At 46.1% G+C, this 27,943-nt stretch overlaps 11 non-coding genes and 1 pseudogene across 11 annotated transcripts; all 12 read left to right on the top strand.

Annotated features, from left to right (window-relative positions):
* Positions 1-2,075: 2,075 nt before the first annotated feature.
* Positions 2,076-2,266, top strand: LOC130322682 (U2 spliceosomal RNA). Its single transcript, XR_008868137.1, has one exon. It is a non-coding gene; the product is annotated as a U2 spliceosomal RNA (small nuclear RNA).
* Positions 2,267-4,347: 2,081 nt separating this feature from the next.
* Positions 4,348-4,538, top strand: LOC130322685 (U2 spliceosomal RNA). Its single transcript, XR_008868140.1, has one exon. It is a non-coding gene; the product is annotated as a U2 spliceosomal RNA (small nuclear RNA).
* Positions 4,539-6,625: 2,087 nt separating this feature from the next.
* LOC130322681 (U2 spliceosomal RNA) lies at positions 6,626-6,816 on the top strand. The gene has a single exon (XR_008868136.1). It is a non-coding gene; the product is annotated as a U2 spliceosomal RNA (small nuclear RNA).
* A 2,090-nt stretch (positions 6,817-8,906) lies between these two features.
* Positions 8,907-9,097, top strand: LOC130322680 (U2 spliceosomal RNA). The gene has a single exon (XR_008868135.1). It is a non-coding gene; the product is annotated as a U2 spliceosomal RNA (small nuclear RNA).
* A 2,082-nt stretch (positions 9,098-11,179) lies between these two features.
* On the top strand, positions 11,180-11,370 carry LOC130322679 (U2 spliceosomal RNA). Its single transcript, XR_008868134.1, has one exon. It is a non-coding gene; the product is annotated as a U2 spliceosomal RNA (small nuclear RNA).
* A 2,092-nt stretch (positions 11,371-13,462) lies between these two features.
* LOC130322684 (U2 spliceosomal RNA) lies at positions 13,463-13,653 on the top strand. The gene has a single exon (XR_008868139.1). It is a non-coding gene; the product is annotated as a U2 spliceosomal RNA (small nuclear RNA).
* Positions 13,654-15,739: 2,086 nt separating this feature from the next.
* On the top strand, positions 15,740-15,930 carry LOC130322678 (U2 spliceosomal RNA). Its single transcript, XR_008868133.1, has one exon. It is a non-coding gene; the product is annotated as a U2 spliceosomal RNA (small nuclear RNA).
* A 2,079-nt stretch (positions 15,931-18,009) lies between these two features.
* Positions 18,010-18,200, top strand: LOC130322677 (U2 spliceosomal RNA). Its single transcript, XR_008868132.1, has one exon. It is a non-coding gene; the product is annotated as a U2 spliceosomal RNA (small nuclear RNA).
* A 2,092-nt stretch (positions 18,201-20,292) lies between these two features.
* LOC130322688 (U2 spliceosomal RNA) lies at positions 20,293-20,452 on the top strand (annotated as a pseudogene).
* A 694-nt stretch (positions 20,453-21,146) lies between these two features.
* LOC130322686 (U2 spliceosomal RNA) lies at positions 21,147-21,328 on the top strand. The gene has a single exon (XR_008868141.1). It is a non-coding gene; the product is annotated as a U2 spliceosomal RNA (small nuclear RNA).
* A 2,089-nt stretch (positions 21,329-23,417) lies between these two features.
* Positions 23,418-23,608, top strand: LOC130322675 (U2 spliceosomal RNA). Its single transcript, XR_008868131.1, has one exon. It is a non-coding gene; the product is annotated as a U2 spliceosomal RNA (small nuclear RNA).
* A 2,103-nt stretch (positions 23,609-25,711) lies between these two features.
* Positions 25,712-25,902, top strand: LOC130322674 (U2 spliceosomal RNA). The gene has a single exon (XR_008868130.1). It is a non-coding gene; the product is annotated as a U2 spliceosomal RNA (small nuclear RNA).
* Positions 25,903-27,943: the final 2,041 nt, after the last annotated feature.

Here is a 27,943-nt window from a genome sequence, read left to right as displayed (position 1 = left end):
AAAAAGAAAGATTCCTACTTTCATTGCTACCTGCTTGCTGGCTAGCCAGCTAGCCAGCCCTGTGGGCCTTGCTGCTGCTGCTGCAGCCAAAAAACAAAAGGTGGTGCTGCTGCTGCTTCTGCTGCTTCTGCTTCTGCTTGTGTCTGGCCGCTGTTGGAGCGTCCAGGCACAGGACTTCTGCTGCTGCTGACTAAATGGCCTCCTTAATTGGATCATTTGAGTAGCCAGCACACCTGTGCAGGTAGGGCATGACATGATAGGCAGCTGCCTTGATAGCGGGTGGGTGCTGAATGTTCCTAATTGACAAAATAAGATTAATGCTTATGAAGAAATATAAAATCTCATCCCTTCCCCAATATCGCGCCACACCCCTACCCCTTAATTCCCTGGTTGAACTTGATGGACATATGTCTTTTTTCGACCGTACTAACTATGTAACTATGTAACATAACATGGGGGGGGTCTCCTGGCTGTTCACACAGGTGTGTCATTGCTGTACATTGACCATGCATTGCTTCTGTGGTATTGCAAAGGCAAAGACAAATGCTTCCAGCCATCCATTGCACTAATGGATTGGTCATCAGCTGGCTGTCTATGTCCCGCATCAATATAGACCAAAGTACAGAGGGTTAGGCTATGCTATTGTGCACCTACCTGATGCATCAGAAGGTGCGAGGCCCTTGCTAAATTCTGTGCACAGACTTTGAGATCTATACTTTAGACTGTATCTAAACCTGCTCCAACATGGACTGACATTCTGGCCTACTTTCAGCCGATGCGACTTGTCTGTCGCTGAACAGTCGCTTTTTATGTATTCAGCACCTATGTATAATGTTGTAAAAATGCTCTAGAAGCTAAAGTCGCAGAAATGTCACACATATTTGGCCTGCAACTTTCTGTGCGACAAATTCAGACAGGAAAAATCAGTATAAATCCTTAGAAAATTATCCCCCAGTGTCTCCATCTGCTGGCGGTATTGAATAAGCATTGCTGCACTGATGGGGTATGCATTAGACGAAAAAAAAGAAGAAAAAGAAGAATAATACGCCCAGAAAAGAGGCGAAAAGGAGAAAAACGTAAAAAAACGTGAAAAAAAAGTAAGAGGAAGAGAAGGGAAAAAAAGGTGGAAATGGGTTTAAAAGTGATTTCGGCGGAGAATATATATATATATATATATATATATATATATATATATATATATACGCGCACACACACACATATATATAAACGTATTCTCCGTTGAGATATTGCAGCCGCTGCTGTGTCCAGGCCCAGGAGCCTTAGCACTGTGCTGTGATGTCACTCAATACCACTGACATCACTAGGTGTAAACAACATCTCTCCTTTGCTGTGTATGTGACTATGGAGCTGTTTGGTGATGTCGTCTATTATGGCCTTCATAGAAGCAACAGGAGATTGTTGCATCCATCTAGAACCCTCAGAACTACAGTGCTATGATGTCACTCACTTCCACAGGCCTTGCAGAGTGTAAACAACAACAACCCAGCTTTGTTGTGTATGTAACCATAGGGATTTGTGATGTCACCTAGAACCTTCACAGCAGCGACAGCTTTATGAGGAGCATCAGCACTGCTCTGCCTGAGCAGAACCATCACCGCCATAGGTTGTCAAATAACCCGGATTTAACCCACACAGGTAAGTCCAATGGGGTGCAGGCATGTCCTCTATGCTTACAGCTTCCCGTGGGTGTTGGTTTGATACCGTTTGGGGACAGCCAAGGAGGCATCTGCAGGCAACAAAGGTAGGTGTGTGCTTGTGTGTGTGTTTCCTATGCAGATCCTAAGCCCAGTGTCACATGCAAGTAGGAGGAGTAAGAAGGGTTCCTGGCAAATCCGGGTTATGGATTGCATTTAAAAAGGCCCCGTGGGAGTGCAATGGGCCCCTGTCTTGCTGCTTAGCAATAATGGTATGGGTTTAGGTTCTGCTGTGTGTACTGGTGGTTGACTGCCCCCCAGCCCAGAGTGTGCATGGAAAATTGTCTGGCAGCCTCCCTGACAGCAAGCAGTGATAGTGCCCATGAAGGGGACCTTGTTGGGCCCGCCCCTTTCACGGTTATCGCTTCTCGGCCTTTTGGCTAAGATCAAGTGTAGTATCTGTTCTTATCAGTTTAATATCTGATACGTCCCCTATCTGGGGACCATATATTAAATGGATTTTTGAGAACGGGGGCCGATTTCGAAGCTTGCTTCCGTCGCCCTATGCATTGACCCGATATGGCAGTATCTTCGGGTACAGTGCACCACCCCCTTACAGGGTTAAAAAGAAAGATTCCTACTTTCATTGCTACCTGCTTGCTGGCTAGCCAGCTAGCCAGCCCTGTGGGCCTTGCTGCTGCTGCTGCAGCCAAAAAACAAAAGGTGGTGCTGCTGCTGCTTCTGCTGCTTCTGCTTCTGCTTGTGTCTGGCCGCTGTTGGAGCGTCCAGGCACAGGACTTCTGCTGCTGCTGACTAAATGGCCTCCTTAATTGGATCATTTGAGTAGCCAGCACACCTGTGCAGGTAGGGCATGACATGATAGGCAGCTGCCTTGATAGCGGGTGGGTGCTGAATGTTCCTAATTGACAAAATAAGATTAATGCTTATGAAGAAATATAAAATCTCATCCCTTCCCCAATATCGCGCCACACCCCTACCCCTTAATTCCCTGGTTGAACTTGATGGACATATGTCTTTTTTCGACCGTACTAACTATGTAACTATGTAACATAACATGGGGGGGGGTCTCCTGGCTGTTCACACAGGTGTGTCATTGCTGTACATTGACCATGCATTGCTTCTGTGGTATTGCAAAGGCAAAGACAAATGCTTCCAGCCATCCATTGCACTAATGGATTGGTCATCAGCTGGCTGTCTATGTCCCGCATCAATATAGACCAAAGTACAGAGGGTTAGGCTATGCTATTGTGCACCTACCTGATGCATCAGAAGGTGCGAGGCCCTTGCTAAATTCTGTGCACAGACTTTGAGATCTATACTTTAGACTGTATCTAAACCTGCTCCAACATGGACTGACATTCTGGCCTACTTTCAGCCGATGCGACTTGTCTGTCGCTGAACAGTCGCTTTTTATGTATTCAGCACCTATGTATAATGTTGTAAAAATGCTCTAGAAGCTAAAGTCGCAGAAATGTCACACATATTTGGCCTGCAACTTTCTGTGCGACAAATTCAGACAGGAAAAATCAGTATAAATCCTTAGAAAATTATCCCCCAGTGTCTCCATCTGCTGGCGGTATTGAATAAGCATTGCTGCACTGATGGGGTATGCATTAGACGAAAAAAAAGAAGAAAAAGAAGAATAATACGCCCAGAAAAGAGGCGAAAAGGAGAAAAACGTAAAAAAACGTGAAAAAAAAGTAAGAGGAAGAGAAGGGAAAAAAAGGTGGAAATGGGTTTAAAAGTGATTTCGGCGGAGAAATATATATATATATATATATATATATATATATATATACGCGCACACACACACATATATATAAACGTATTCTCCGTTGAGATATTGCAGCCGCTGCTGTGTCCAGGCCCAGGAGCCTTAGCACTGTGCTGTGATGTCACTCAATACCACTGACATCACTAGGTGTAAACAACATCTCTCCTTTGCTGTGTATGTGACTATGGAGCTGTTTGGTGATGTCGTCTATTATGGCCTTCATAGAAGCAACAGGAGATTGTTGCATCCATCTAGAACCCTCAGAACTACAGTGCTATGATGTCACTCACTTCCACAGGCCTTGCAGAGTGTAAACAACAACAACCCAGCTTTGTTGTGTATGTAACCATAGGGATTTGTGATGTCACCTAGAACCTTCACAGCAGCGACAGCTTTATGAGGAGCATCAGCACTGCTCTGCCTGAGCAGAACCATCACCGCCATAGGTTGTCAAATAACCCGGATTTAACCCACACAGGTAAGTCCAATGGGGTGCAGGCATGTCCTCTATGCTTACAGCTTCCCGTGGGTGTTGGTTTGATACCGTTTGGGGACAGCCAAGGAGGCATCTGCAGGCAACAAAGGTAGGTGTGTGCTTGTGTGTGTGTTTCCTATGCAGATCCTAAGCCCAGTGTCACATGCAAGTAGGAGGAGTAAGAAGGGTTCCTGGCAAATCCGGGTTATGGATTGCATTTAAAAAGGCCCCGTGGGAGTGCAATGGGCCCCTGTCTTGCTGCTTAGCAATAATGGTATGGGTTTAGGTTCTGCTGTGTGTACTGGTGGTTGACTGCCCCCCAGCCCAGAGTGTGCATGGAAAATTGTCTGGCAGCCTCCCTGACAGCAAGCAGTGATAGTGCCCATGAAGGGGACCTTGTTGGGCCCGCCCCTTTCACGGTTATTGCTTCTCGGCCTTTTGGCTAAGATCAAGTGTAGTATCTGTTCTTATCAGTTTAATATCTGATACGTCCCCTATCTGGGGACCATATATTAAATGGATTTTTGAGAACGGGGGCCGATTTCGAAGCTTGCTTCCGTCGCCCTATGCATTGACCCGATATGGCAGTATCTTCGGGTACAGTGCACCACCCCCTTACAGGGTTAAAAAGAAAGATTCCTACTTTCATTGCTACCTGCTTGCTGGCTAGCCAGCTAGCCAGCCCTGTGGGCCTTGCTGCTGCTGCTGCAGCCAAAAAACAAAAGGTGGTGCTGCTGCTGCTTCTGCTGCTTCTGCTTCTGCTTGTGTCTGGCCGCTGTTGGAGCGTCCAGGCACAGGACTTCTGCTGCTGCTGACTAAATGGCCTCCTTAATTGGATCATTTGAGTAGCCAGCACACCTGTGCAGGTAGGGCATGACATGATAGGCAGCTGCCTTGATAGCGGGTGGGTGCTGAATGTTCCTAATTGACAAAATAAGATTAATGCTTATGAAGAAATATAAAATCTCATCCCTTCCCCAATATCGCGCCACACCCCTACCCCTTAATTCCCTGGTTGAACTTGATGGACATATGTCTTTTTTCGACCGTACTAACTATGTAACTATGTAACATAACATGGGGGGGGGTCTCCTGGCTGTTCACACAGGTGTGTCATTGCTGTACATTGACCATGCATTGCTTCTGTGGTATTGCAAAGGCAAAGACAAATGCTTCCAGCCATCCATTGCACTAATGGATTGGTCATCAGCTGGCTGTCTATGTCCCGCATCAATATAGACCAAAGTACAGAGGGTTAGGCTATGCTATTGTGCACCTACCTGATGCATCAGAAGGTGCGAGGCCCTTGCTAAATTCTGTGCACAGACTTTGAGATCTATACTTTAGACTGTATCTAAACCTGCTCCAACATGGACTGACATTCTGGCCTACTTTCAGCCGATGCGACTTGTCTGTCGCTGAACAGTCGCTTTTTATGTATTCAGCACCTATGTATAATGTTGTAAAAATGCTCTAGAAGCTAAAGTCGCAGAAATGTCACACATATTTGGCCTGCAACTTTCTGTGCGACAAATTCAGACAGGAAAAATCAGTATAAATCCTTAGAAAATTATCCCCCAGTGTCTCCATCTGCTGGCGGTATTGAATAAGCATTGCTGCACTGATGGGGTATGCATTAGACGAAAAAAAAGAAGAAAAAGAAGAATAATACGCCCAGAAAAGAGGCGAAAAGGAGAAAAACGTAAAAAAACGTGAAAAAAAAGTAAGAGGAAGAGAAGGGAAAAAAAGGTGGAAATGGGTTTAAAAGTGATTTCGGCGGAGAAATATATATATATATATATATATATATATATATATATATATATACGCGCACACACACACATATATATAAACGTATTCTCCGTTGAGATATTGCAGCCGCTGCTGTGTCCAGGCCCAGGAGCCTTAGCACTGTGCTGTGATGTCACTCAATACCACTGACATCACTAGGTGTAAACAACATCTCTCCTTTGCTGTGTATGTGACTATGGAGCTGTTTGGTGATGTCGTCTATTATGGCCTTCATAGAAGCAACAGGAGATTGTTGCATCCATCTAGAACCCTCAGAACTACAGTGCTATGATGTCACTCACTTCCACAGGCCTTGCAGAGTGTAAACAACAACAACCCAGCTTTGTTGTGTATGTAACCATAGGGATTTGTGATGTCACCTAGAACCTTCACAGCAGCGACAGCTTTATGAGGAGCATCAGCACTGCTCTGCCTGAGCAGAACCATCACCGCCATAGGTTGTCAAATAACCCGGATTTAACCCACACAGGTAAGTCCAATGGGGTGCAGGCATGTCCTCTATGCTTACAGCTTCCCGTGGGTGTTGGTTTGATACCGTTTGGGGACAGCCAAGGAGGCATCTGCAGGCAACAAAGGTAGGTGTGTGCTTGTGTGTGTGTTTCCTATGCAGATCCTAAGCCCAGTGTCACATGCAAGTAGGAGGAGTAAGAAGGGTTCCTGGCAAATCCGGGTTATGGATTGCATTTAAAAAGGCCCCGTGGGAGTGCAATGGGCCCCTGTCTTGCTGCTTAGCAATAATGGTATGGGTTTAGGTTCTGCTGTGTGTACTGGTGGTTGACTGCCCCCCAGCCCAGAGTGTGCATGGAAAATTGTCTGGCAGCCTCCCTGACAGCAAGCAGTGATAGTGCCCATGAAGGGGACCTTGTTGGGCCCGCCCCTTTCACGGTTATCGCTTCTCGGCCTTTTGGCTAAGATCAAGTGTAGTATCTGTTCTTATCAGTTTAATATCTGATACGTCCCCTATCTGGGGACCATATATTAAATGGATTTTTGAGAACGGGGGCCGATTTCGAAGCTTGCTTCCGTCGCCCTATGCATTGACCCGATATGGCAGTATCTTCGGGTACAGTGCACCACCCCCTTACAGGGTTAAAAAGAAAGATTCCTACTTTCATTGCTACCTGCTTGCTGGCTAGCCAGCTAGCCAGCCCTGTGGGCCTTGCTGCTGCTGCTGCAGCCAAAAAACAAAAGGTGGTGCTGCTGCTGCTTCTGCTGCTTCTGCTTCTGCTTGTGTCTGGCCGCTGTTGGAGCGTCCAGGCACAGGACTTCTGCTGCTGCTGACTAAATGGCCTCCTTAATTGGATCATTTGAGTAGCCAGCACACCTGTGCAGGTAGGGCATGACATGATAGGCAGCTGCCTTGATAGCGGGTGGGTGCTGAATGTTCCTAATTGACAAAATAAGATTAATGCTTATGAAGAAATATAAAATCTCATCCCTTCCCCAATATCGCGCCACACCCCTACCCCTTAATTCCCTGGTTGAACTTGATGGACATATGTCTTTTTTCGACCGTACTAACTATGTAACTATGTAACATAACATGGGGGGGGTCTCCTGGCTGTTCACACAGGTGTGTCATTGCTGTACATTGACCATGCATTGCTTCTGTGGTATTGCAAAGGCAAAGACAAATGCTTCCAGCCATCCATTGCACTAATGGATTGGTCATCAGCTGGCTGTCTATGTCCCGCATCAATATAGACCAAAGTACAGAGGGTTAGGCTATGCTATTGTGCACCTACCTGATGCATCAGAAGGTGCGAGGCCCTTGCTAAATTCTGTGCACAGACTTTGAGATCTATACTTTAGACTGTATCTAAACCTGCTCCAACATGGACTGACATTCTGGCCTACTTTCAGCCGATGCGACTTGTCTGTCGCTGAACAGTCGCTTTTTATGTATTCAGCACCTATGTATAATGTTGTAAAAATGCTCTAGAAGCTAAAGTCGCAGAAATGTCACACATATTTGGCCTGCAACTTTCTGTGCGACAAATTCAGACAGGAAAAATCAGTATAAATCCTTAGAAAATTATCCCCCAGTGTCTCCATCTGCTGGCGGTATTGAATAAGCATTGCTGCACTGATGGGGTATGCATTAGACGAAAAAAAAGAAGAAAAAGAAGAATAATACGCCCAGAAAAGAGGCGAAAAGGAGAAAAACGTAAAAAAACGTGAAAAAAAAGTAAGAGGAAGAGAAGGGAAAAAAAGGTGGAAATGGGTTTAAAAGTGATTTCGGCGGAGAAATATATATATATATATATATATATATATATATATATATATATATATACGCGCACACACACACATATATATAAACGTATTCTCCGTTGAGATATTGCAGCCGCTGCTGTGTCCAGGCCCAGGAGCCTTAGCACTGTGCTGTGATGTCACTCAATACCACTGACATCACTAGGTGTAAACAACATCTCTCCTTTGCTGTGTATGTGACTATGGAGCTGTTTGGTGATGTCGTCTATTATGGCCTTCATAGAAGCAACAGGAGATTGTTGCATCCATCTAGAACCCTCAGAACTACAGTGCTATGATGTCACTCACTTCCACAGGCCTTGCAGAGTGTAAACAACAACAACCCAGCTTTGTTGTGTATGTAACCATAGGGATTTGTGATGTCACCTAGAACCTTCACAGCAGCGACAGCTTTATGAGGAGCATCAGCACTGCTCTGCCTGAGCAGAACCATCACCGCCATAGGTTGTCAAATAACCCGGATTTAACCCACACAGGTAAGTCCAATGGGGTGCAGGCATGTCCTCTATGCTTACAGCTTCCCGTGGGTGTTGGTTTGATACCGTTTGGGGACAGCCAAGGAGGCATCTGCAGGCAACAAAGGTAGGTGTGTGCTTGTGTGTGTGTTTCCTATGCAGATCCTAAGCCCAGTGTCACATGCAAGTAGGAGGAGTAAGAAGGGTTCCTGGCAAATCCGGGTTATGGATTGCATTTAAAAAGGCCCCGTGGGAGTGCAATGGGCCCCTGTCTTGCTGCTTAGCAATAATGGTATGGGTTTAGGTTCTGCTGTGTGTACTGGTGGTTGACTGCCCCCCAGCCCAGAGTGTGCATGGAAAATTGTCTGGCAGCCTCCCTGACAGCAAGCAGTGATAGTGCCCATGAAGGGGACCTTGTTGGGCCCGCCCCTTTCACGGTTATCGCTTCTCGGCCTTTTGGCTAAGATCAAGTGTAGTATCTGTTCTTATCAGTTTAATATCTGATACGTCCCCTATCTGGGGACCATATATTAAATGGATTTTTGAGAACGGGGGCCGATTTCGAAGCTTGCTTCCGTCGCCCTATGCATTGACCCGATATGGCAGTATCTTCGGGTACAGTGCACCACCCCCTTACAGGGTTAAAAAGAAAGATTCCTACTTTCATTGCTACCTGCTTGCTGGCTAGCCAGCTAGCCAGCCCTGTGGGCCTTGCTGCTGCTGCTGCAGCCAAAAAACAAAAGGTGGTGCTGCTGCTGCTTCTGCTGCTTCTGCTTCTGCTTGTGTCTGGCCGCTGTTGGAGCGTCCAGGCACAGGACTTCTGCTGCTGCTGACTAAATGGCCTCCTTAATTGGATCATTTGAGTAGCCAGCACACCTGTGCAGGTAGGGCATGACATGATAGGCAGCTGCCTTGATAGCGGGTGGGTGCTGAATGTTCCTAATTGACAAAATAAGATTAATGCTTATGAAGAAATATAAAATCTCATCCCTTCCCCAATATCGCGCCACACCCCTACCCCTTAATTCCCTGGTTGAACTTGATGGACATATGTCTTTTTTCGACCGTACTAACTATGTAACTATGTAACATAACATGGGGGGGGTCTCCTGGCTGTTCACACAGGTGTGTCATTGCTGTACATTGACCATGCATTGCTTCTGTGGTATTGCAAAGGCAAAGACAAATGCTTCCAGCCATCCATTGCACTAATGGATTGGTCATCAGCTGGCTGTCTATGTCCCGCATCAATATAGACCAAAGTACAGAGGGTTAGGCTATGCTATTGTGCACCTACCTGATGCATCAGAAGGTGCGAGGCCCTTGCTAAATTCTGTGCACAGACTTTGAGATCTATACTTTAGACTGTATCTAAACCTGCTCCAACATGGACTGACATTCTGGCCTACTTTCAGCCGATGCGACTTGTCTGTCGCTGAACAGTCGCTTTTTATGTATTCAGCACCTATGTATAATGTTGTAAAAATGCTCTAGAAGCTAAAGTCGCAGAAATGTCACACATATTTGGCCTGCAACTTTCTGTGCGACAAATTCAGACAGGAAAAATCAGTATAAATCCTTAGAAAATTATCCCCCAGTGTCTCCATCTGCTGGCGGTATTGAATAAGCATTGCTGCACTGATGGGGTATGCATTAGACGAAAAAAAAGAAGAAAAAGAAGAATAATACGCCCAGAAAAGAGGCGAAAAGGAGAAAAACGTAAAAAAACGTGAAAAAAAAGTAAGAGGAAGAGAAGGGAAAAAAAGGTGGAAATGGGTTTAAAAGTGATTTCGGCGGAGAAATATATATATATATATATATATATATATATATATATATACGCGCACACACACACATATATATAAACGTATTCTCCGTTGAGATATTGCAGCCGCTGCTGTGTCCAGGCCCAGGAGCCTTAGCACTGTGCTGTGATGTCACTCAATACCACTGACATCACTAGGTGTAAACAACATCTCTCCTTTGCTGTGTATGTGACTATGGAGCTGTTTGGTGATGTCGTCTATTATGGCCTTCATAGAAGCAACAGGAGATTGTTGCATCCATCTAGAACCCTCAGAACTACAGTGCTATGATGTCACTCACTTCCACAGGCCTTGCAGAGTGTAAACAACAACAACCCAGCTTTGTTGTGTATGTAACCATAGGGATTTGTGATGTCACCTAGAACCTTCACAGCAGCGACAGCTTTATGAGGAGCATCAGCACTGCTCTGCCTGAGCAGAACCATCACCGCCATAGGTTGTCAAATAACCCGGATTTAACCCACACAGGTAAGTCCAATGGGGTGCAGGCATGTCCTCTATGCTTACAGCTTCCCGTGGGTGTTGGTTTGATACCGTTTGGGGACAGCCAAGGAGGCATCTGCAGGCAACAAAGGTAGGTGTGTGCTTGTGTGTGTGTTTCCTATGCAGATCCTAAGCCCAGTGTCACATGCAAGTAGGAGGAGTAAGAAGGGTTCCTGGCAAATCCGGGTTATGGATTGCATTTAAAAAGGCCCTGTGGGAGTGCAATGGGCCCCTGTCTTGCTGCTTAGCAATAATGGTATGGGTTTAGGTTCTGCTGTGTGTACTGGTGGTTGACTGCCCCCCAGCCCAGAGTGTGCATGGAAAATTGTCTGGCAGCCTCCCTGACAGCAAGCAGTGATAGTGCCCATGAAGGGGACCTTGTTGGGCCCGCCCCTTTCACGGTTATCGCTTCTCGGCCTTTTGGCTAAGATCAAGTGTAGTATCTGTTCTTATCAGTTTAATATCTGATACGTCCCCTATCTGGGGACCATATATTAAATGGATTTTTGAGAACGGGGGCCGATTTCGAAGCTTGCTTCCGTCGCCCTATGCATTGACCCGATATGGCAGTATCTTCGGGTACAGTGCACCACCCCCTTACAGGGTTAAAAAGAAAGATTCCTACTTTCATTGCTACCTGCTTGCTGGCTAGCCAGCTAGCCAGCCCTGTGGGCCTTGCTGCTGCTGCTGCAGCCAAAAAACAAAAGGTGGTGCTGCTGCTGCTTCTGCTGCTTCTGCTTCTGCTTGTGTCTGGCCGCTGTTGGAGCGTCCAGGCACAGGACTTCTGCTGCTGCTGACTAAATGGCCTCCTTAATTGGATCATTTGAGTAGCCAGCACACCTGTGCAGGTAGGGCATGACATGATAGGCAGCTGCCTTGATAGCGGGTGGGTGCTGAATGTTCCTAATTGACAAAATAAGATTAATGCTTATGAAGAAATATAAAATCTCATCCCTTCCCCAATATCGCGCCACACCCCTACCCCTTAATTCCCTGGTTGAACTTGATGGACATATGTCTTTTTTCGACCGTACTAACTATGTAACTATGTAACATAACATGGGGGGGGTCTCCTGGCTGTTCACACAGGTGTGTCATTGCTGTACATTGACCATGCATTGCTTCTGTGGTATTGCAAAGGCAAAGACAAATGCTTCCAGCCATCCATTGCACTAATGGATTGGTCATCAGCTGGCTGTCTATGTCCCGCATCAATATAGACCAAAGTACAGAGGGTTAGGCTATGCTATTGTGCACCTACCTGATGCATCAGAAGGTGCGAGGCCCTTGCTAAATTCTGTGCACAGACTTTGAGATCTATACTTTAGACTGTATCTAAACCTGCTCCAACATGGACTGACATTCTGGCCTACTTTCAGCCGATGCGACTTGTCTGTCGCTGAACAGTCGCTTTTTATGTATTCAGCACCTATGTATAATGTTGTAAAAATGCTCTAGAAGCTAAAGTCGCAGAAATGTCACACATATTTGGCCTGCAACTTTCTGTGCGACAAATTCAGACAGGAAAAATCAGTATAAATCCTTAGAAAATTATCCCCCAGTGTCTCCATCTGCTGGCGGTATTGAATAAGCATTGCTGCACTGATGGGGTATGCATTAGACGAAAAAAAAGAAGAAAAAGAAGAATAATACGCCCAGAAAAGAGGCGAAAAGGAGAAAAACGTAAAAAAACGTGAAAAAAAAGTAAGAGGAAGAGAAGGGAAAAAAAGGTGGAAATGGGTTTAAAAGTGATTTCGGCGGAGAAATATATATATATATATATATATATATATATATATATATATATATATATACGCGCACACACACACATATATATAAACGTATTCTCCGTTGAGATATTGCAGCCGCTGCTGTGTCCAGGCCCAGGAGCCTTAGCACTGTGCTGTGATGTCACTCAATACCACTGACATCACTAGGTGTAAACAACATCTCTCCTTTGCTGTGTATGTGACTATGGAGCTGTTTGGTGATGTCGTCTATTATGGCCTTCATAGAAGCAACAGGAGATTGTTGCATCCATCTAGAACCCTCAGAACTACAGTGCTATGATGTCACTCACTTCCACAGGCCTTGCAGAGTGTAAACAACAACAACCCAGCTTTGTTGTGTATGTAACCATAGGGATTTGTGATGTCACCTAGAACCTTCACAGCAGCGACAGCTTTATGAGGAGCATCAGCACTGCTCTGCCTGAGCAGAACCATCACCGCCATAGGTTGTCAAATAACCCGGATTTAACCCACACAGGTAAGTCCAATGGGGTGCAGGCATGTCCTCTATGCTTACAGCTTCCCGTGGGTGTTGGTTTGATACCGTTTGGGGACAGCCAAGGAGGCATCTGCAGGCAACAAAGGTAGGTGTGTGCTTGTGTGTGTGTTTCCTATGCAGATCCTAAGCCCAGTGTCACATGCAAGTAGGAGGAGTAAGAAGGGTTCCTGGCAAATCCGGGTTATGGATTGCATTTAAAAAGGCCCCGTGGGAGTGCAATGGGCCCCTGTCTTGCTGCTTAGCAATAATGGTATGGGTTTAGGTTCTGCTGTGTGTACTGGTGGTTGACTGCCCCCCAGCCCAGAGTGTGCATGGAAAATTGTCTGGCAGCCTCCCTGACAGCAAGCAGTGATAGTGCCCATGAAGGGGACCTTGTTGGGCCCGCCCCTTTCACGGTTATTGCTTCTCGGCCTTTTGGCTAAGATCAAGTGTAGTATCTGTTCTTATCAGTTTAATATCTGATACGTCCCCTATCTGGGGACCATATATTAAATGGATTTTTGAGAACGGGGGCCGATTTCGAAGCTTGCTTCCGTCGCCCTATGCATTGACCCGATATGGCAGTATCTTCGGGTACAGTGCACCACCCCCTTACAGGGTTAAAAAGAAAGATTCCTACTTTCATTGCTACCTGCTTGCTGGCTAGCCAGCTAGCCAGCCCTGTGGGCCTTGCTGCTGCTGCTGCAGCCAAAAAACAAAAGGTGGTGCTGCTGCTGCTTCTGCTGCTTCTGCTTCTGCTTGTGTCTGGCCGCTGTTGGAGCGTCCAGGCACAGGACTTCTGCTGCTGCTGACTAAATGGCCTCCTTAATTGGATCATTTGAGTAGCCAGCACACCTGTGCAGGTAGGGCATGACATGATAGGCAGCTGCCTTGATAGCGGGTGGGTGCTGAATGTTCCTAATTGACAAAATAAGATTAATGCTTATGAAGAAATATAAAATCTCATCCCTTCCCCAATATCGCGCCACACCCCTACCCCTTAATTCCCTGGTTGAACTTGATGGACATATGTCTTTTTTCGACCGTACTAACTATGTAACTATGTAACATAACATGGGGGGGGTCTCCTGGCTGTTCACACAGGTGTGTCATTGCTGTACATTGACTATGCATTGCTTCTGTGGTATTGCAAAGGCAAAGACAAATGCTTCCAGCCATCCATTGCACTAATGGATTGGTCATCAGCTGGCTGTCTATGTCCCGCATCAATATAGACCAAAGTACAGAGGGTTAGGCTATGCTATTGTGCACCTACCTGATGCATCAGAAGGTGCGAGGCCCTTGCTAAATTCTGTGCACAGACTTTGAGATCTATACTTTAGACTGTATCTAAACCTGCTCCAACATGGACTGACATTCTGGCCTACTTTCAGCCGATGCGACTTGTCTGTCGCTGAACAGTCGCTTTTTATGTATTCAGCACCTATGTATAATGTTGTAAAAATGCTCTAGAAGCTAAAGTCGCAGAAATGTCACACATATTTGGCCTGCAACTTTCTGTGCGACAAATTCAGACAGGAAAAATCAGTATAAATCCTTAGAAAATTATCCCCCAGTGTCTCCATCTGCTGGCGGTATTGAATAAGCATTGCTGCACTGATGGGGTATGCATTAGACGAAAAAAAAGAAGAAAAAGAAGAATAATACGCCCAGAAAAGAGGCGAAAAGGAGAAAAACGTAAAAAAACGTGAAAAAAAAGTAAGAGGAAGAGAAGGGAAAAAAAGGTGGAAATGGGTTTAAAAGTGATTTCGGCGGAGAAATATATATATATATATATATATATATATATATATATATATATACGCGCACACACACACATATATATAAACGTATTCTCCGTTGAGATATTGCAGCCGCTGCTGTGTCCAGGCCCAGGAGCCTTAGCACTGTGCTGTGATGTCACTCAATACCACTGACATCACTAGGTGTAAACAACATCTCTCCTTTGCTGTGTATGTGACTATGGAGCTGTTTGGTGATGTCGTCTATTATGGCCTTCATAGAAGCAACAGGAGATTGTTGCATCCATCTAGAACCCTCAGAACTACAGTGCTATGATGTCACTCACTTCCACAGGCCTTGCAGAGTGTAAACAACAACAACCCAGCTTTGTTGTGTATGTAACCATAGGGATTTGTGATGTCACCTAGAACCTTCACAGCAGCGACAGCTTTATGAGGAGCATCAGCACTGCTCTGCCTGAGCAGAACCATCACCGCCATAGGTTGTCAAATAACCCGGATTTAACCCACACAGGTAAGTCCAATGGGGTGCAGGCATGTCCTCTATGCTTACAGCTTCCCGTGGGTGTTGGTTTGATACCGTTTGGGGACAGCCAAGGAGGCATCTGCAGGCAACAAAGGTAGGTGTGTGCTTGTGTGTGTGTTTCCTATGCAGATCCTAAGCCCAGTGTCACATGCAAGTAGGAGGAGTAAGAAGGGTTCCTGGCAAATCCGGGTTATGGATTGCATTTAAAAAGGCCCCGTGGGAGTGCAATGGGCCCCTGTCTTGCTGCTTAGCAATAATGGTATGGGTTTAGGTTCTGCTGTGTGTACTGGTGGTTGACTGCCCCCCAGCCCAGAGTGTGCATGGAAAATTGTCTGGCAGCCTCCCTGACAGCAAGCAGTGATAGTGCCCATGAAGGGGACCTTGTTGGGCCCGCCCCTTTCACGGTTATCGCTTCTCGGCCTTTTGGCTAAGATCAAGTGTAGTATCTGTTCTTATCAGTTTAATATCTGATACGTCCCCTATCTGGGGACCATATATTAAATGGATTTTTGAGAACGGGGGCCGATTTCGAAGCTTGCTTCCGTCGCCCTATGCATTGACCCGATATGGCAGTATCTTCGGGTACAGTGCACCACCCCCTTACAGGGTTAAAAAGAAAGATTCCTACTTTCATTGCTACCTGCTTGCTGGCTAGCCAGCTAGCCAGCCCTGTGGGCCTTGCTGCTGCTGCTGCAGCCAAAAAACAAAAGGTGGTGCTGCTGCTGCTTCTGCTTCTGCTTGTGTCTGGCCGCTGTTGGAGCGTCCAGGCACAGGACTTCTGCTGCTGCTGACTAAATGGCCTCCTTAATTGGATCATTTGAGTAGCCAGCACACCTGTGCAGGTAGGGCATGACATGATAGGCAGCTGCCTTGATAGCGGGTGGGTGCTGAATGTTCCTAATTGACAAAATAAGATTAATGCTTATGAAGAAATATAAAATCTCATCCCTTCCCCAATATCGCGCCACACCCCTACCCCTTAATTCCCTGGTTGAACTTGATGGACATATGTCTTTTTTCGACCGTACTAACTATGTAACTATGTAACATAACATGGGGGGGGTCTCCTGGCTGTTCACACAGGTGTGTCATTGCTGTACATTGACCATGCATTGCTTCTGTGGTATTGCAAAGGCAAAGACAAATGCTTCCAGCCATCCATTGCACTAATGGATTGGTCATCAGCTGGCTGTCTATGTCCCGCATCAATATAGACCAAAGTACAGAGGGTTAGGCTATGCTATTGTGCACCTACCTGATGCATCAGAAGGTGCGAGGCCCTTGCTAAATTCTGTGCACAGACTTTGAGATCTATACTTTAGACTGTATCTAAACCTGCTCCAACATGGACTGACATTCTGGCCTACTTTCAGCCGATGCGACTTGTCTGTCGCTGAACAGTCGCTTTTTATGTATTCAGCACCTATGTATAATGTTGTAAAAATGCTCTAGAAGCTAAAGTCGCAGAAATGTCACACATATTTGGCCTGCAACTTTCTGTGCGACAAATTCAGACAGGAAAAATCAGTATAAATCCTTAGAAAATTATCCCCCAGTGTCTCCATCTGCTGGCGGTATTGAATAAGCATTGCTGCACTGATGGGGTATGCATTAGACGAAAAAAAAGAAGAAAAAGAAGAATAATACGCCCAGAAAAGAGGCGAAAAGGAGAAAAACGTAAAAAAACGTGAAAAAAAAGTAAGAGGAAGAGAAGGGAAAAAAAGGTGGAAATGGGTTTAAAAGTGATTTCGGCGGAGAAATATATATATATATATATATATATATATATATATATATATATATACGCGCACACACACACATATATATAAACGTATTCTCCGTTGAGATATTGCAGCCGCTGCTGTGTCCAGGCCCAGGAGCCTTAGCACTGTGCTGTGATGTCACTCAATACCACTGACATCACTAGGTGTAAACAACATCTCTCCTTTGCTGTGTATGTGACTATGGAGCTGTTTGGTGATGTCGTCTATTATGGCCTTCATAGAAGCAACAGGAGATTGTTGCATCCATCTAGAACCCTCAGAACTACAGTGCTATGATGTCACTCACTTCCACAGGCCTTGCAGAGTGTAAACAACAACAACCCAGCTTTGTTGTGTATGTAACCATAGGGATTTGTGATGTCACCTAGAACCTTCACAGCAGCGACAGCTTTATGAGGAGCATCAGCACTGCTCTGCCTGAGCAGAACCATCACCGCCATAGGTTGTCAAATAACCCGGATTTAACCCACACAGGTAAGTCCAATGGGGTGCAGGCATGTCCTCTATGCTTACAGCTTCCCGTGGGTGTTGGTTTGATACCGTTTGGGGACAGCCAAGGAGGCATCTGCAGGCAACAAAGGTAGGTGTGTGCTTGTGTGTGTGTTTCCTATGCAGATCCTAAGCCCAGTGTCACATGCAAGTAGGAGGAGTAAGAAGGGTTCCTGGCAAATCCGGGTTATGGATTGCATTTAAAAAGGCCCCGTGGGAGTGCAATGGGCCCCTGTCTTGCTGCTTAGCAATAATGGTATGGGTTTAGGTTCTGCTGTGTGTACTGGTGGTTGACTGCCCCCCAGCCCAGAGTGTGCATGGAAAATTGTCTGGCAGCCTCCCTGACAGCAAGCAGTGATAGTGCCCATGAAGGGGACCTTGTTGGGCCCGCCCCTTTCACGGTTATCGCTTCTCGGCCTTTTGGCTAAGATCAAGTGTAGTATCTGTTCTTATCAGTTTAATATCTGATACGTCCCCTATCTGGGGACCATATATTAAATGGATTTTTGAGAACGGGGGCCGATTTCGAAGCTTGCTTCCGTCGCCCTATGCATTGACCCGATATGGCAGTATCTTCGGGTACAGTGCACCACCCCCTTACAGGGTTAAAAAGAAAGATTCCTACTTTCATTGCTACCTGCTTGCTGGCTAGCCAGCTAGCCAGCCCTGTGGGCCTTGCTGCTGCTGCTGCAGCCAAAAAACAAAAGGTGGTGCTGCTGCTGCTTCTGCTGCTTCTGCTTCTGCTTGTGTCTGGCCGCTGTTGGAGCGTCCAGGCACAGGACTTCTGCTGCTGCTGACTAAATGGCCTCCTTAATTGGATCATTTGAGTAGCCAGCACACCTGTGCAGGTAGGGCATGACATGATAGGCAGCTGCCTTGATAGCGGGTGGGTGCTGAATGTTCCTAATTGACAAAATAAGATTAATGCTTATGAAGAAATATAAAATCTCATCCCTTCCCCAATATCGCGCCACACCCCTACCCCTTAATTCCCTGGTTGAACTTGATGGACATATGTCTTTTTTCGACCGTACTAACTATGTAACTATGTAACATAACATGGGGGGGGTCTCCTGGCTGTTCACACAGGTGTGTCATTGCTGTACATTGACCATGCATTGCTTCTGTGGTATTGCAAAGGCAAAGACAAATGCTTCCAGCCATCCATTGCACTAATGGATTGGTCATCAGCTGGCTGTCTATGTCCCGCATCAATATAGACCAAAGTACAGAGGGTTAGGCTATGCTATTGTGCACCTACCTGATGCATCAGAAGGTGCGAGGCCCTTGCTAAATTCTGTGCACAGACTTTGAGATCTATACTTTAGACTGTATCTAAACCTGCTCCAACATGGACTGACATTCTGGCCTACTTTCAGCCGATGCGACTTGTCTGTCGCTGAACAGTCGCTTTTTATGTATTCAGCACCTATGTATAATGTTGTAAAAATGCTCTAGAAGCTAAAGTCGCAGAAATGTCACACATATTTGGCCTGCAACTTTCTGTGCGACAAATTCAGACAGGAAAAATCAGTATAAATCCTTAGAAAATTATCCCCCAGTGTCTCCATCTGCTGGCGGTATTGAATAAGCATTGCTGCACTGATGGGGTATGCATTAGACGAAAAAAAAGAAGAAAAAGAAGAATAATACGCCCAGAAAAGAGGCGAAAAGGAGAAAAACGTAAAAAAACGTGAAAAAAAAGTAAGAGGAAGAGAAGGGAAAAAAAGGTGGAAATGGGTTTAAAAGTGATTTCGGCGGAGAAATATATATATATATATATATATATATATATATATATATATATATATATACGCGCACACACACACATATATATAAACGTATTCTCCGTTGAGATATTGCAGCCGCTGCTGTGTCCAGGCCCAGGAGCCTTAGCACTGTGCTGTGATGTCACTCAATACCACTGACATCACTAGGTGTAAACAACATCTCTCCTTTGCTGTGTATGTGACTATGGAGCTGTTTGGTGATGTCGTCTATTATGGCCTTCATAGAAGCAACAGGAGATTGTTGCATCCATCTAGAACCCTCAGAACTACAGTGCTATGATGTCACTCACTTCCACAGGCCTTGCAGAGTGTAAACAACAACAACCCAGCTTTGTTGTGTATGTAACCATAGGGATTTGTGATGTCACCTAGAACCTTCACAGCAGCGACAGCTTTATGAGGAGCATCAGCACTGCTCTGCCTGAGCAGAACCATCACCGCCATAGGTTGTCAAATAACCCGGATTTAACCCACACAGGTAAGTCCAATGGGGTGCAGGCATGTCCTCTATGCTTACAGCTTCCCGTGGGTGTTGGTTTGATACCGTTTGGGGACAGCCAAGGAGGCATCTGCAGGCAACAAAGGTAGGTGTGTGCTTGTGTGTGTGTTTCCTATGCAGATCCTAAGCCCAGTGTCACATGCAAGTAGGAGGAGTAAGAAGGGTTCCTGGCAAATCCGGGTTATGGATTGCATTTAAAAAGGCCCCGTGGGAGTGCAATGGGCCCCTGTCTTGCTGCTTAGCAATAATGGTATGGGTTTAGGTTCTGCTGTGTGTACTGGTGGTTGACTGCCCCCCAGCCCAGAGTGTGCATGGAAAATTGTCTGGCAGCCTCCCTGACAGCAAGCAGTGATAGTGCCCATGAAGGGGACCTTGTTGGGCCCGCCCCTTTCACGGTTATCGCTTCTCGGCCTTTTGGCTAAGATCAAGTGTAGTATCTGTTCTTATCAGTTTTCATGCTGGTGGGGATGGGTGCTGCATGGAGGATGCAGGTGTACCAGGGCTTTCCGGGGCTGGTTCTGAGGAATCAGCTCGACGGCTGCCCCGATGTGACCTGTTCCCTCCGGGTCTCGCCATGAGGCTGAGAGGGTCTAGAGCCGAGGTACTTTTGTGCCTCGGGGAGTGGTGACCCCGAGGTGCCGAAACTCACTGGGAGGATAGGCTCACTGAGTTGAAGCACGGGCACCATAATCTCTTCACCTTGTGGCACTCACCTCTTGATTCCCGGCCTTCTGGCTAGGATCAGAGAAATTTTTATAGATCCGGCCGGATGTCCGGGCAGTATATCTGCACACATTCACTTATTTATTTCTTTTTTGTCTCACTGTGTCACTTTTTGTGTGTTGTGTGTTCACAGGATTGGTCAGGATGCGGTAGCCCTTCTGGGTGTCCCTCCTGGCGGTCTAGGGGAGGTGTGTGTGGCCATTAGGTTCCGCACCTCCCTGCAAACACCCCGGGTACTCCTGCTTTGGCAGGGTACCTACCGTAATCGGCTCTGCGGGCAGATACCTTGGCTAACGCCAAGGGGGATGCCGGGAGCATTTGTGGTCCCCTAGTAGCTTCGGCGAAAAGGGACATCGAACCTGGAACCTCGCAGGTACCTTTTGGTCCGGAGGCGAAGGGTAAGGTTTGTTGGGGGGGCCTCTCTCCTATCGGAGAAGGGCTTGCGATAGACCGCATCCTTTGTGCACGTTTTTTTAGTGTAACACGTTTGCACTTTTTCTTGCACTTTGGGTGAATCGAAAGCACGTTCCTCGGCTTTAGATAAAAAAAAAAAAAAAATCTGTTCTTATCAGTTTAATATCTGATACGTCCCCTATCTGGGGACCATATATTAAATGGATTTTTGAGAACGGGGGCCGATTTCGAAGCTTGCTTCCGTCGCCCTATGCATTGACCCGATATGGCAGTATCTTCGGGTACAGTGCACCACCCCCTTACAGGGTTAAAAAGAAAGATTCCTACTTTCATTGCTACCTGCTTGCTGGCTAGCCAGCTAGCCAGCCCTGTGGGCCTTGCTGCTGCTGCTGCAGCCAAAAAACAAAAGGTGGTGCTGCTGCTGCTTCTGCTGCTTCTGCTTCTGCTTGTGTCTGGCCGCTGTTGGAGCGTCCAGGCACAGGACTTCTGCTGCTGCTGACTAAATGGCCTCCTTAATTGGATCATTTGAGTAGCCAGCACACCTGTGCAGGTAGGGCATGACATGATAGGCAGCTGCCTTGATAGCGGGTGGGTGCTGAATGTTCCTAATTGACAAAATAAGATTAATGCTTATGAAGAAATATAAAATCTCATCCCTTCCCCAATATCGCGCCACACCCCTACCCCTTAATTCCCTGGTTGAACTTGATGGACATATGTCTTTTTTCGACCGTACTAACTATGTAACTATGTAACATAACATGGGGGGGGTCTCCTGGCTGTTCACACAGGTGTGTCATTGCTGTACATTGACCATGCATTGCTTCTGTGGTATTGCAAAGGCAAAGACAAATGCTTCCAGCCATCCATTGCACTAATGGATTGGTCATCAGCTGGCTGTCTATGTCCCGCATCAATATAGACCAAAGTACAGAGGGTTAGGCTATGCTATTGTGCACCTACCTGATGCATCAGAAGGTGCGAGGCCCTTGCTAAATTCTGTGCACAGACTTTGAGATCTATACTTTAGACTGTATCTAAACCTGCTCCAACATGGACTGACATTCTGGCCTACTTTCAGCCGATGCGACTTGTCTGTCGCTGAACAGTCGCTTTTTATGTATTCAGCACCTATGTATAATGTTGTAAAAATGCTCTAGAAGCTAAAGTCGCAGAAATGTCACACATATTTGGCCTGCAACTTTCTGTGCGACAAATTCAGACAGGAAAAATCAGTATAAATCCTTAGAAAATTATCCCCCAGTGTCTCCATCTGCTGGCGGTATTGAATAAGCATTGCTGCACTGATGGGGTATGCATTAGACGAAAAAAAAGAAGAAAAAGAAGAATAATACGCCCAGAAAAGAGGCGAAAAGGAGAAAAACGTAAAAAAACGTGAAAAAAAAGTAAGAGGAAGAGAAGGGAAAAAAAGGTGGAAATGGGTTTAAAAGTGATTTCGGCGGAGAATATATATATATATATATATATATATATATATATATATATATATATACGCGCACACACACACATATATATAAACGTATTCTCCGTTGAGATATTGCAGCCGCTGCTGTGTCCAGGCCCAGGAGCCTTAGCACTGTGCTGTGATGTCACTCAATACCACTGACATCACTAGGTGTAAACAACATCTCTCCTTTGCTGTGTATGTGACTATGGAGCTGTTTGGTGATGTCGTCTATTATGGCCTTCATAGAAGCAACAGGAGATTGTTGCATCCATCTAGAACCCTCAGAACTACAGTGCTATGATGTCACTCACTTCCACAGGCCTTGCAGAGTGTAAACAACAACAACCCAGCTTTGTTGTGTATGTAACCATAGGGATTTGTGATGTCACCTAGAACCTTCACAGCAGCGACAGCTTTATGAGGAGCATCAGCACTGCTCTGCCTGAGCAGAACCATCACCGCCATAGGTTGTCAAATAACCCGGATTTAACCCACACAGGTAAGTCCAATGGGGTGCAGGCATGTCCTCTATGCTTACAGCTTCCCGTGGGTGTTGGTTTGATACCGTTTGGGGACAGCCAAGGAGGCATCTGCAGGCAACAAAGGTAGGTGTGTGCTTGTGTGTGTGTTTCCTATGCAGATCCTAAGCCCAGTGTCACATGCAAGTAGGAGGAGTAAGAAGGGTTCCTGGCAAATCCGGGTTATGGATTGCATTTAAAAAGGCCCCGTGGGAGTGCAATGGGCCCCTGTCTTGCTGCTTAGCAATAATGGTATGGGTTTAGGTTCTGCTGTGTGTACTGGTGGTTGACTGCCCCCCAGCCCAGAGTGTGCATGGAAAATTGTCTGGCAGCCTCCCTGACAGCAAGCAGTGATAGTGCCCATGAAGGGGACCTTGTTGGGCCCGCCCCTTTCACGGTTATCGCTTCTCGGCCTTTTGGCTAAGATCAAGTGTAGTATCTGTTCTTATCAGTTTAATATCTGATACGTCCCCTATCTGGGGACCATATATTAAATGGATTTTTGAGAACGGGGGCCGATTTCGAAGCTTGCTTCCGTCGCCCTATGCATTGACCCGATATGGCAGTATCTTCGGGTACAGTGCACCACCCCCTTACAGGGTTAAAAAGAAAGATTCCTACTTTCATTGCTACCTGCTTGCTGGCTAGCCAGCTAGCCAGCCCTGTGGGCCTTGCTGCTGCTGCTGCAGCCAAAAAACAAAAGGTGGTGCTGCTGCTGCTTCTGCTGCTTCTGCTGCTTCTGCTTCTGCTTGTGTCTGGCCGCTGTTGGAGCGTCCAGGCACAGGACTTCTGCTGCTGCTGACTATATGGCCTCCTTAATTGGATCATTTGAGTAGCCAGCACACCTGTGCAGGTAGGGCATGACATGATAGGCAGCTGCCTTGATAGCGGGTGGGTGCTGAATGTTCCTAATTGACAAAATAAGATTAATGCTTATGAAGAAATATAAAATCTCATCCCTTCCCCAATATCGCGCCACACCCCTACCCCTTAATTCCCTGGTTGAACTTGATGGACATATGTCTTTTTTCGACCGTACTAACTATGTAACTATGTAACATAACATGGGGGGGGTCTCCTGGCTGTTCACACAGGTGTGTCATTGCTGTACATTGACCATGCATTGCTTCTGTGGTATTGCAAAGGCAAAGACAAATGCTTCCAGCCATCCATTGCACTAATGGATTGGTCATCAGCTGGCTGTCTATGTCCCGCATCAATATAGACCAAAGTACAGAGGGTTAGGCTATGCTATTGTGCACCTACCTGATGCATCAGAAGGTGCGAGGCCCTTGCTAAATTCTGTGCACAGACTTTGAGATCTATACTTTAGACTGTATCTAAACCTGCTCCAACATGGACTGACATTCTGGCCTACTTTCAGCCGATGCGACTTGTCTGTCGCTGAACAGTCGCTTTTTATGTATTCAGCACCTATGTATAATGTTGTAAAAATGCTCTAGAAGCTAAAGTCGCAGAAATGTCACACATATTTGGCCTGCAACTTTCTGTGCGACAAATTCAGACAGGAAAAATCAGTATAAATCCTTAGAAAATTATCCCCCAGTGTCTCCATCTGCTGGCGGTATTGAATAAGCATTGCTGCACTGATGGGGTATGCATTAGACGAAAAAAAAGAAGAAAAAGAAGAATAATACGCCCAGAAAAGAGGCGAAAAGGAGAAAAACGTAAAAAAACGTGAAAAAAAAGTAAGAGGAAGAGAAGGGAAAAAAAGGTGGAAATGGGTTTAAAAGTGATTTCGGCGGAGAAATATATATATATATATATATATATATATATATATATATATATATACGCGCACACACACACATATATATAAACGTATTCTCCGTTGAGATATTGCAGCCGCTGCTGTGTCCAGGCCCAGGAGCCTTAGCACTGTGCTGTGATGTCACTCAATACCACTGACATCACTAGGTGTAAACAACATCTCTCCTTTGCTGTGTATGTGACTATGGAGCTGTTTGGTGATGTCGTCTATTATGGCCTTCATAGAAGCAACAGGAGATTGTTGCATCCATCTAGAACCCTCAGAACTACAGTGCTATGATGTCACTCACTTCCACAGGCCTTGCAGAGTGTAAACAACAACAACCCAGCTTTGTTGTGTATGTAACCATAGGGATTTGTGATGTCACCTAGAACCTTCACAGCAGCGACAGCTTTATGAGGAGCATCAGCACTGCTCTGCCTGAGCAGAACCATCACCGCCATAGGTTGTCAAATAACCCGGATTTAACCCACACAGGTAAGTCCAATGGGGTGCAGGCATGTCCTCTATGCTTACAGCTTCCCGTGGGTGTTGGTTTGATACCGTTTGGGGACAGCCAAGGAGGCATCTGCAGGCAACAAAGGTAGGTGTGTGCTTGTGTGTGTGTTTCCTATGCAGATCCTAAGCCCAGTGTCACATGCAAGTAGGAGGAGTAAGAAGGGTTCCTGGCAAATCCGGGTTATGGATTGCATTTAAAAAGGCCCCGTGGGAGTGCAATGGGCCCCTGTCTTGCTGCTTAGCAATAATGGTATGGGTTTAGGTTCTGCTGTGTGTACTGGTGGTTGACTGCCCCCCAGCCCAGAGTGTGCATGGAAAAGGAAAATTGTCTGGCAGCCTCCCTGACAGCAAGCAGTGATAGTGCCCATGAAGGGGACCTTGTTGGGCCCGCCCCTTTCACGGTTATCGCTTCTCGGCCTTTTGGCTAAGATCAAGTGTAGTATCTGTTCTTATCAGTTTAATATCTGATACGTCCCCTATCTGGGGACCATATATTAAATGGATTTTTGAGAACGGGGGCCGATTTCGAAGCTTGCTTCCGTCGCCCTATGCATTGACCCGATATGGCAGTATCTTCGGGTACAGTGCACCACCCCCTTACAGGGTTAAAAAGAAAGATTCCTACTTTCATTGCTACCTGCTTGCTGGCTAGCCAGCTAGCCAGCCCTGTGGGCCTTGCTGCTGCTGCTGCAGCCAAAAAACAAAAGGTGGTGCTGCTGCTGCTTCTGCTGCTTCTGCTTCTGCTTGTGTCTGGCCGCTGTTGGAGCGTCCAGGCACAGGACTTCTGCTGCTGCTGACTAAATGGCCTCCTTAATTGGATCATTTGAGTAGCCAGCACACCTGTGCAGGTAGGGCATGACATGATAGGCAGCTGCCTTGATAGCGGGTGGGTGCTGAATGTTCCTAATTGACAAAATAAGATTAATGCTTATGAAGAAATATAAAATCTCATCCCTTCCCCAATATCGCGCCACACCCCTACCCCTTAATTCCCTGGTTGAACTTGATGGACATATGTCTTTTTTCGACCGTACTAACTATGTAACTATGTAACATAACATGGGGGGGGTCTCCTGGCTGTTCACACAGGTGTGTCATTGCTGTACATTGACCATGCATTGCTTCTGTGGTATTGCAAAGGCAAAGACAAATGCTTCCAGCCATCCATTGCACTAATGGATTGGTCATCAGCTGGCTGTCTATGTCCCGCATCAATATAGACCAAAGTACAGAGGGTTAGGCTATGCTATTGTGCACCTACCTGATGCATCAGAAGGTGCGAGGCCCTTGCTAAATTCTGTGCACAGACTTTGAGATCTATACTTTAGACTGTATCTAAACCTGCTCCAACATGGACTGACATTCTGGCCTACTTTCAGCCGATGCGACTTGTCTGTCGCTGAACAGTCGCTTTTTATGTATTCAGCACCTATGTATAATGTTGTAAAAATGCTCTAGAAGCTAAAGTCGCAGAAATGTCACACATATTTGGCCTGCAACTTTCTGTGCGACAAATTCAGACAGGAAAAATCAGTATAAATCCTTAGAAAATTATCCCCCAGTGTCTCCATCTGCTGGCGGTATTGAATAAGCATTGCTGCACTGATGGGGTATGCATTAGACGAAAAAAAAGAAGAAAAAGAAGAATAATACGCCCAGAAAAGAGGCGAAAAGGAGAAAAACGTAAAAAAACGTGAAAAAAAAGTAAGAGGAAGAGAAGGGAAAAAAAGGTGGAAATGGGTTTAAAAGTGATTTCGGCGGAGAATATATATATATATATATATATATATATATATATATATATATATACGCGCACACACACACATATATATAAACGTATTCTCCGTTGAGATATTGCAGCCGCTGCTGTGTCCAGGCCCAGGAGCCTTAGCACTGTGCTGTGATGTCACTCAATACCACTGACATCACTAGGTGTAAACAACATCTCTCCTTTGCTGTGTATGTGACTATGGAGCTGTTTGGTGATGTCGTCTATTATGGCCTTCATAGAAGCAACAGGAGATTGTTGCATCCATCTAGAACCCTCAGAACTACAGTGCTATGATGTCACTCACTTCCACAGGCCTTGCAGAGTGTAAACAACAACAACCCAGCTTTGTTGTGTATGTAACCATAGGGATTTGTGATGTCACCTAGAACCTTCACAGCAGCGACAGCTTTATGAGGAGCATCAGCACTGCTCTGCCTGAGCAGAACCATCACCGCCATAGGTTGTCAAATAACCCGGATTTAACCCACACAGGTAAGTCCAATGGGGTGCAGGCATGTCCTCTATGCTTACAGCTTCCCGTGGGTGTTGGTTTGATACCGTTTGGGGACAGCCAAGGAGGCATCTGCAGGCAACAAAGGTAGGTGTGTGCTTGTGTGTGTGTTTCCTATGCAGATCCTAAGCCCAGTGTCACATGCAAGTAGGAGGAGTAAGAAGGGTTCCTGGCAAATCCGGGTTATGGATTGCATTTAAAAAGGCCCCGTGGGAGTGCAATGGGCCCCTGTCTTGCTGCTTAGCAATAATGGTATGGGTTTAGGTTCTGCTGTGTGTACTGGTGGTTGACTGCCCCCCAGCCCAGAGTGTGCATGGAAAATTGTCTGGCAGCCTCCCTGACAGCAAGCAGTGA

Source organism: Hyla sarda, unplaced genomic scaffold, assembly GCF_029499605.1.
Source record: "Hyla sarda isolate aHylSar1 unplaced genomic scaffold, aHylSar1.hap1 scaffold_2372, whole genome shotgun sequence".
In the NCBI taxonomy this organism is placed as follows: domain Eukaryota; kingdom Metazoa; phylum Chordata; class Amphibia; order Anura; family Hylidae; genus Hyla; species Hyla sarda.
Note: the sequence above shows the minus strand (reverse complement) of the source record. Positions and strands in the feature narration are given on the sequence as shown.